The 7,685-nt window shown below is 43.1% G+C and overlaps 1 pseudogene; it reads left to right on the top strand.

Moving 5' to 3' along the window:
- Window positions 1-1,419: 1,419 nt before the first annotated feature.
- Window positions 1,420-1,729, top strand: LOC149276673 (Nuclear RNase P; annotated as a pseudogene).
- Window positions 1,730-7,685: the final 5,956 nt, after the last annotated feature.

Raw genomic sequence — 7,685 nt, 5'->3', positions numbered from 1 at the left:
CGAATGACGAACTATTCACACCTACACCCTTCCACAGATTCCGATACGAGATGCTCTCGTCGACGCACACACTCGACACTTCGACCGTCTCCGTTCGACGTTATGCTTATCTTCCGCTCAACGCCTCATTTGAACTGCCATGCTCTACACAACAGCCATCTCCGGCCGTCAGGGGACGAGGCTCCATGGACAGGTTTATGCGACATCTATATTCGCCACTACGGGTCCTTACTGGAGACCTCTTCTGTTTCGGCACACCTGGCTGCTTACTGTGACTTTCGCGTCCGGATCAGCTAAGTTCATAATTTTGTTTGGTTTATCTTTTCTGTTGTGATTCTGTGATACGGCTTACCTAAAGTTTTACATAGAAGGTCGTGTTTTTTACTTTTATTTCGCGAGATGTGAGTTTATAGTACCTACCGTTGGATTCCCTGTACATCACCACTGCTGTGTACCCAATTCTTCACTGGGTAGTTTAGCTTTAGCTAGGGCTGAGGAGACCATTAGGTATTGCTGAAGGCTACCTCCCCTTTTTTCTTGACCTTTATGGTCTATCTATTGCCTGAACACCGGGCCTTTCGACCTCCTGTCGAGTTGTGGCCTCCACCATGTCAGTGCAGTAGCCTAGCTCACCTGTTGTTGAGTTTAAGAATGATTGTTTTTCTTTGCCTATGTTTCTTTTCTCTAGCTATTTTTCTTTTTCTTTCCTTCTTTTTTTTCCCTCCTCTCCTTCTTCCTCTTTTCTGTTCCTGAGTGGGGGTCCTGATGCTTTTGTGGTTTTGCATCATACTCACCGTTTCCACCTTCAGCCACAATTCACCGCTCTACTTTACAACAGATCCCATGGCAGAAGATCTTAAAATAATATCACACAATGTTAGAGGTCTTAACACGCCTCAAAAACGTAGAATGGCCATGCGCTACTACCAAAAACATCATTGTGACGTGATCAATGTGCACTTTCATGCCGCCCACCCGAGACAAAAAAAAATGGGGTCAGTATCTTCTTGAGAAGGCTAATATATGTTCGGACAGAATGCTGCCCTCTATTGGTTATACATTGAGTAGCATTGTTCCATATGCTTGAAATCCAAAGTTATTATGCTACTTAATGTATCTAACCAACAGAGGGCCGCATTCTGTCCGAACATATATTAGCCATATATGCTAGTGTGCTCATTTGCATTTATTCAAATAAAATATTTTCCCATGATCCTTTCATCTAACAGTTTAATAAATAAAAAAAAAACCCAAATAAATAGAAAAAAAGAGTTTGCAAGTTCGACAGAATTAATGTCCGCGAGTGCATTTGAATGTTTATTGGCAGCTTGATCAAGGTGAGCAGTTGTGTCACCCTATGTTAGAATTCAAGAACATTACTGGGGTTTATGTAGATGGTAGGACGTCTACAGCAAACATGGAGAAAAGCTTAGTGCTGAGGTTCCTAGCTGAGTGCATTGGTTACTCATTGAAATCAACCTTGGGGAAGGTCTGAGACAAGAGCCCTTGACTGCCCTCACAGGGCATTGCTTGATCCAAGCAAGTGAGTTCCCATCAACCATCTGGCTGCTCTTGGAATGCACAAGACATAGTCACCAAATCTGGTGAAGTTGACTATGGATGCTTGGGTTGCAGATTTTAAAGTGGCTCATGGCTAGCAACTTCAAGTCCAATGATTAAGAGGAAGCAGGTAAGAGTTTCCCAACCCAATTCAGACTACTCTTTCTCCAATACTTTTATGAGTCCTTCCTATTCATTGAAACCAAAAACTGTTTAATTTGTAAAACCTATAGTTGAATTTAGAATTTAACACTAAATGAATCTAAACTATTTTTAGTTTTGATTTTTTCTAAACCTTGGATTTTTATATTGCATTCTTAATACTTTGTTTTTAAAAGGGAAAAAAGAATTCTGAACCATAGTCTAAATCCAATATATTCACAGACACTAAGCCTCTTTAAAATATGCAATTATGCAAATTCAAACCTTCTAACCTTAACATTCCATTAAGGTATACGCGACCAACCCGCAACCAAGATGGACACTTCCAGAGCTCTGGCACAGCTAGCCCAGTTTTAGGGTTCAGTTCACCGGCTACACACCATCATGGGCAAAAAATAAAATAGATTCAGCAGTACCCCCAAAACCTTCAGGGTCAAAAGAAAAATTGACACTTACCTCGGTGCGCTCTTACTTCGTGGCATCTTCGGATCACAACTCCCGCGATTCCCCTCATAGGGCTCCTTCCTCGCCGGCAAGCGCTCTCAGCGATGTGGACGCAGATGACTCCCGAGATCTGCAGCCATCCTTTCCACGCTCGCCAAATCAGCAATGGCAGGAAAAGATTGACTCTTTATCTACAAAAGATGATATAATTGCTATTATAGTCAGAGCTACACAGGGGATCCATGTGAGTTTGGCGGAAATATAAAATGACATACGCCATATTGGGGACCGTGTGGCCGTGCTAGAAGACGAACAACCTAAAATATGCAACACAGTTGACCTACTCACGAATCAACTGAAAGTTCAATCTGATACACTCATACAACTCGCGAGGAAGTTGGAGGACTTGAACAACAGAGGACACCTCAATAATTTACGAGTGCGGGGCATACCGGAATCGATGCCCCACACCAAATTGATACCCACGTTACAAACGATACTTAACGTCCACCGGATACGGCCATTCTGTTTGATAGAGCACACAGAGCCCTTAGGCAGACACCTACCGGATCCTCCCCACCCAGAGATGTCATCTGTTCCATGCAAAATTACCCCCTCAAAGAAGAAATTATGCAACGCTACAGAGACACCGCTTCTCTCTCCTGGGAATCAAATCCCATCACCATCTTCCAAGATCTCTCTCCGTTAACGTTGCAGGCACGGCGCCTCCTACGACCTGTTACTCAGGCCCTGCGTGAGGCCCACATACCCTACCAGTGGGGATTCCCTTTCGCTTTAATTGTCCGGAGGGGCACGTCCACACACCTGATCCGCCAACCTTTTACAGAAGCCCTAGAACTGCCACACTGCAAAATCACAGACTGGGAACCCACCTTCTCTACACCCATGAATCTGACAGACCCATCGAAAACCTGGTCGCCGAGACCCCAATGTAGGAAGCGGCAGAAGAATCAGGATGCCTCGTGAGAAGGGGACTCTTACACGCGGAACCACATCGTGTTTCCCGAAATGGAGGACGGTACACGACATACACGTCTCCCAATAGATGGGTCTACCTTTATCCCGTCACGAACAACTGGAATTCGGTATCTTACTGTTTTATTTTGTTTTATTTGACGTACTTTTTCCTGCACCACTTTGGTAGTCCCTGTTATATTTTTCCCTTCTAAGGGCGTGGTTGGGCAACTACTCGTGTTCCATATTTTAGTCTGCCCCTCCACCATATTAACCATTCTTTAGGGAACACCCCTGCCTCGGCATCTAGAGTCATTGTATATGCTCGTTTTCTTGTTCTTTTGTTATGTTTATGGTTGTACAGTTTTATTTGTTAGACCCTCTTATTTCCGCTCCGAGGGTGCTGCACACTTTCAAGGGTCTTTCTGGATGTCCTTGCCATGACACTTCACAGGATCAAGATCACCTATTTAAATGTCAGAGGTTTAAACAAACCGCAACAACGGTCTAAATTACTATGTATATTACAATCACATAAAACGCACATTGCATTTCTACAGGAAACGCACTTCAAAGCAACCAACGAATTTAAGCTTACCAATAGACACTATGCGCACGCATTCTATGCTAGCGCCCCGGATTCCAAGACTAAAGGAGTTGCGATAGTCGTACACAAATCCATCCCATTTAGACTGTTGGATATCTGGAGGGACCCTGACGGTAGGGCCATTTTCATAAAATGTTATATAGGTGCCCTGAAGGTGTCCCTGGGCAATGTCTACTCACCCAATCGATCCCAGGCCTCTTTTCTATGCCATATAATCAGCAAATTTGGTGGTTTTCAGGAGGGCATTAATATCTTTGGGGGGGATCTTAATATGATCTTAGATCCACTTCGGGACTCTTCATCCCAGAGATCGCATATCCCATTTTCCAGCATTAAAAAAGTCAAGCGACTCCTCCATCTCTATCAATTGGTGGATACCTGGAGATCGCAACACCCCTCCACCAAAGACTACACTTGTTACTCACCTGTCCATATTAGTTACACGAGAATTGACAGCTTATTTCTCTCCCACCATCAATTACTACATTTACATGACTCAGATATAGGGATTCAGTCTATCAGCGATCATGCACTGATACACTTTACGCTCAAACTTACACACCTCACGAACAAGCAGTGGTGCTGGAGACTGAATGAGAATATCCTTGGCAATCCTTCCCATGTGGAGGACTTGTGGACACAATTAAGTAACTATTTTGCAAATAATGTAACTGGTGACTTAGCCTTCCCAGTTGTATGGGAAGCACATAAACCGGTAATACAAGGCTACTTCATATGAATAGGTTCCACTCTCAAAAAACTGAAACTCGCCAATGTGCTGGCGATCAACTCGAACGATCACACAAACTGACCCTGGCACCGGAAATCCTGCCCCAACTACACACCCTCAGGGATCAGCTGGCCTCCCTCCTTGATAACACCACTAAACGACACTTCTTACTGACCAAAAAGATGTTTCACGAACTGGGTGACAAACCGGGCAAATTACTAGCAAGAGCTCTTCGCACCCAAAGAGCCTCTTCATACATACCTAAAATTAAGACCTCGGATGGCTCTTCCCAATACGAATCCCATGCAATTGCCCGATGTTTCCACTCTTACTATTCAGCACTTTATAATTTAACCCCACAAGGTGACACTGACCCCAAATTCTTGGACCAATTTGATGCATATTTGGCCAAATACCTCCCACGCCGACTAGGTCCTGAAGCCAAACTCGCCTTGAACGCCCCGATAACGGGTGATGAAATTTTAGAAGCTTTAAAATTAACTCCTAAGGGCAAGAGTCCGGGACCTGACGTCTACTATAGTAAATTCTTCGCAGTCTTGGGCCCTCATCTAGTGACTTCATTTAACTCTTTAGCCAACGGGGCGACACACATCTAGCTCACATTTCGCTGATACCTAAACCTAACAGAGATGTGGAATCATGCGCTAACTACCGCCCAATATCTCTAATAAAAACAGACTTGAAGCTTTTGGCCAAAGTGATGGCACTTTGTTTGCAGCTTTATATACCATCATTAATACATAAGGATCAGGTCGGTTTCGTTCCAGGGAGGGAGGCCAGAGACAATTCCATCCGGATACTAAATATCATTACACATGCTAATCAGTTTATGGATGCCGAAAAGGTGTTTGATAGGGTGGCGTGGCCCTTTCTATTTCGGGTTTTACAGACTCTCGGCATCGGGGAGAATTTTATGAACCAGGTCAAAGCGTTATATACTGACCCCTCAGCTCAGATAAAAATCAATGGCATCCTTTCAGACAAACTATCTGTAAACAATGGTACCCACCAAGGTTGCCCATTATCCCCATTACTGTTCTTCTTAATTATGGAACTGTTAGCCCAAGCACTGGGAGACAATGTCTCTATCACAGGCATTACGATTGCAGGCTCCACACACAAAATCGCAATCTACGCTGACGACATGCTATGCTTGCTCACCCAGCCACTCACTTCGCTCCTGCAGGTTATTATGGAATTAAACCATTTTAAAACCCTTTCCAACTACCAAATTTATTTGCAAAAATCCGAAATCCTGGGTGTTAACCTATCGACTGACCTAAAGACCGACATGATTCGAACTTTTCCCTTTAAATGGCAAGATTCTGCCTTTCACTATCTCGGCCTATGGATCCCTGCTGATCTTTCCCTAATTCGACAACTTAACTATACGACATTGCTATCCTCAGTGATTGATGATCTTTTATACCTCTTCCAATGTTTTCCGATTTTCCTGCCCGGTCCTTCTAAAGGGCGTGTCATAGAGTCTTCATGAGTTATGTGTGGGGTGGTAGTAAACCTCGATTATCGTTTGCCCATTTAACCAGACCTAGGCTTTCCGAACATTGAGTGGTATTGGACGGCGGCCCATTTGCGGAGAGTGCTGGAGTGGTCAGTGGAGGCACCCAAACTTTGGATATCCATGGAGTACTCCTTTTTTCTTAACCACATTTCTGCCGCTCCTTGGCTGCCAGAGAAATTTAAGGGGCTTACTTTACATACGCATCCCACCATTTCGGCAACGCTAAAGGTTCTCAAGCGTATCGCTGTGAACACAGGGCTTACCTCCATACCTGGTCCACATTTTCCACTGACTCACAATCAGGATCTTAACAGACATCTCAGTAATGAACTCATAGCGACTCTGACACCGCTACATCAGACAACACTTAGGCTTTACCACATTCTCCTCCCTGACGGTTTCTGTCCTCTTAAAGAGTTACTCCGACGGGACTCACCACCCTTTCATTTGGCTAGCAATTTCAAGTCCAATGACTAAGAAGAAGCAGGTAAGAGTTTCCCTACCCAATTCAGACTACTTTTTCTCCAATACTTTCATGAGTCGTTCCTATTCATTGAAACCAAAAACTGTTTAACTTGTATTTAAACCTATAGTCGAATTTAGAATTTAACACTAAATTAATCTAAACTAGACGTGGGCACCAGGGGGCTCTTCGTCTTCGTCAAAAAAAAAATCTTTGTATTCCGCGAATATTCACCCGTTCCTGCCTTCTCTTCGGGCGAATATTCGTGGACATTCTTCGTGTTCGTTTTTTCTTCTTTTTTTCCGGTTAAGGGGTTAATACGGGGTTAACGCGTACTGCAGCATCTCTGGCGCCAGTAGTTTAAATGTGCATATGAGCAACTCTATTGGCCACCAGCAGGGGGCCTCCTGCTGACAACCAATGAGCACACTACCATATATAGCTAATATAGTCTCGGGCAGAATATTATGCTACTCAATGTAAAACCAACAGAGGGCAGCATTCTGTCCGAAGATATATTAGCCATAGGTGGTAGTGTGTTCATTTTCATTTATTAATTATTTAAATAAAATATATTCCCATGATCCGCTGGTCTCCCCGCTGCAACAGTTAAATGTCCGCACTCGCGGACATTAATTCTGTCGAGCTTGCAAACTCATTTTTTCTATTGATTTGGGGTTTTTTTTGTATTAAACTGTTAGACGAAAGGATCATGGGAATATATTTTATTTGAATAAATGCAAATGAGCACACTGCCACATATGGCTAATATATGTTCAGACAGAATGCTGCCCTCTATTGGTTATACATTGAGTAGCATTGTTCCATATGCTTGAAATCCAAAGTTATTATGCTGCTTAATGTATCTAACCAACAGAGGGCAGCATTCTGTCCCAACATATATTAGCCATATATGCTAGTGTGCTCATTTGCATTTATTCATATAAAATATATTCCCATGATCCTTTCATCTAACAGTTTAATAAATTAAAAAAAACCCAAATAAATAGAAAAAAAGAGTTTGGAAGTTTGACAGAGTTAATATTCGCGAGTGAATTTGAATGTTTATTGGCAGCTTGACCAAGGTATGTAAAATACACTTTTGGATGCCTTTGGTAGGGGAGCAGTTGTGTCACCCTATGTTAGAATTCAAGAACATTACTGGGGTTTATGTAGATGGTAGGACGTCTACAGCAAACAT

This window comes from Sceloporus occidentalis, unplaced genomic scaffold (assembly GCF_023333645.1).
Source record: "Sceloporus occidentalis isolate IW3139 unplaced genomic scaffold, rSceOcc1.0.p SCAF_232, whole genome shotgun sequence".
NCBI lineage: Eukaryota > Metazoa > Chordata > Lepidosauria > Squamata > Phrynosomatidae > Sceloporus > Sceloporus occidentalis.
Note: the sequence above shows the minus strand (reverse complement) of the source record. Positions and strands in the feature narration are given on the sequence as shown.